We start from the raw sequence: 1,878 nt of genomic DNA, 5'->3' as shown, positions 1-1,878 counted from the left end.
AACTTTTTTTTTTTTTTTTAAAGACTATTACGCTAACACACCAGAATGGTGGGGAGCCCTCATGCTGCAAGTACCAAGCTTCCACTTATTGCTTTTCTGTTCCAGAAGACTCCCCACGGGCTTGTAGATCCATGCAGAGAAAAGATGAGATTGTACCTTGCCTTACTACTCCAACCACCAGGAGAAAGGCACAGCAGCAGAAACAATAATTGCTTGCCTTGGGTCTCCTCCAAGGCAAGGACTACAAAACAAGAAGATGCAGAGCAAGAACTCAGGCCCCAAAAGCATTCACAACCACACAGGACACTTTTATGGGGAGCTTTGGTGTCCTCCAGGTGCCATGAATTGAAGCATCTCAAGAAAAAAAATTGTTATTTATCACAGGTGGAACCATTTATGTTTAGTTAGGAAATGGCTCTTCCCCAAAAGCGAGGGTGGATGGAGCCTGAAAGGTAGCGAGTGCCTCCAAATGGCTCTCAAATACCTTCTCCATGGCAGCTGGAGGAGGAGGAGTTAGCCAGCACTGGCTGCAAGGGTGTTTACACAAATAGTTTCACATTCCTTTTGTATCTTTTGAGGAATACACGGTTTTTACCCCCAAAAGGTTGTAGCTTTAAAGCTGTCCCACCTCTGCCACACAGTGAGTTGTGGGCTGCCTGGTAATACTGGGGGAAAACACCCCTTAGCCTGCAATGAAATCCATCCTCGTGTTTTTAACGTCCAAGTAATAAAATTCACACTGCTAAATGAAAGATGTTGTTAATTATTTTACAGACTCGTTGCCAATTCATTCTCTCCCGTATTATATTGAGGTCAGCTAAGTGCTGCAGCTCTTTCCATACGTCACCAGCAGCACGGCACGTGCAATGCCAAGAAAAATGGACAAGAAGGTGTATTTCTTTAAATCAAGCGAGGCAAAGCGTGTTTGCTCGTTGATCGCTAAACCTGGGAAAGATCAAATGGCTCCAATCGAGGAGAACCGGGTACAGCAGCTCCTACCAAGTACAGTGGCTAATTCCAGACCAAAGGGGAAGAAGGATAAGAGGAAATTTATGAGTAAGCTCTTGAAGTAATGAAACGAAAGTAATGCTGATTGGCCTCATTTACGGCAGTTCAAAAGCTGATCGTCATCGCTGAAGGAGTGGAGGATCAACGGGCAATCAGCTCAGCGGTGAGGAGCCGCAGGGCGCAGCGCTGGGCCACGCAGAGCAGCAGAGCACGCAGCACAGAGCCTGGCCTCTGCAAAAGGGGCTCTGTGCTCACAGCACCCACCAGCACCGGATCAGTGGTCCCAGCTCCTATCTTTAGGACTGGGACATCTCTCATTGTGTACTCGCCCAGAAAAAGGGCTGGGAGAGCTTGCGGCACATTTGTTACCAATATATATTTGCTTTGAGACAGAGCTTGACCCGTGTCTGGGTCGGAGCTGTATGGGTGTATGTTACTGGTGATCACGGAGCCATCTGGGAAACAGGTGATTGTGCTGAATTTGGCCGTGTGCCCACAGGTCGCACGGTGAAGCAGTGTTTGGGAGCGTTCTGTCCTGGCCGGCGAAGCCGCTCTCTGACTGATGGCTGCAGTCAGGACACGCAGTGACAGCACCACTCCTGACAACGTTTTGTGTGAGACGGTGAAAGGAAAGATGTTCGTTTTGGAACTGCAGAACTAACACCCGCGCGTCCCAGCCACACATCCCAATTCTTATGGAATCACTACGTTGCTGCCTATCAACCCATGTGGCCAAAAGCCTGGTGCTCGCAGAGGCCTTTCAAGCACCTGCGGAGGTCGAAAGGCAAAGCGAGAAGTTTCCAGCTCCGTGTTTTCTCCCAGCAGATGCAGCCCGCCCTTCCTCTCCGCCGGGACGCGGGCAGAAGAGCT

The 1,878-nt window shown here is 49.4% G+C and overlaps 1 protein-coding gene across 1 annotated transcript in view; it reads right to left on the bottom strand.

Moving 5' to 3' along the window:
• Nucleotides 1-1,878, bottom strand: part of LOC104913010 (G1/S-specific cyclin-E1-like) — a 5,798-nt gene that overhangs the window by 3,037 nt on the left and 883 nt on the right. The window lies entirely within an intron of this gene.

This window comes from Meleagris gallopavo, chromosome 13 (assembly GCF_000146605.3).
Source record: "Meleagris gallopavo isolate NT-WF06-2002-E0010 breed Aviagen turkey brand Nicholas breeding stock chromosome 13, Turkey_5.1, whole genome shotgun sequence".
NCBI lineage: Eukaryota > Metazoa > Chordata > Aves > Galliformes > Phasianidae > Meleagris > Meleagris gallopavo.
This window is presented reverse-complemented; position numbering and strand designations above follow the sequence as displayed.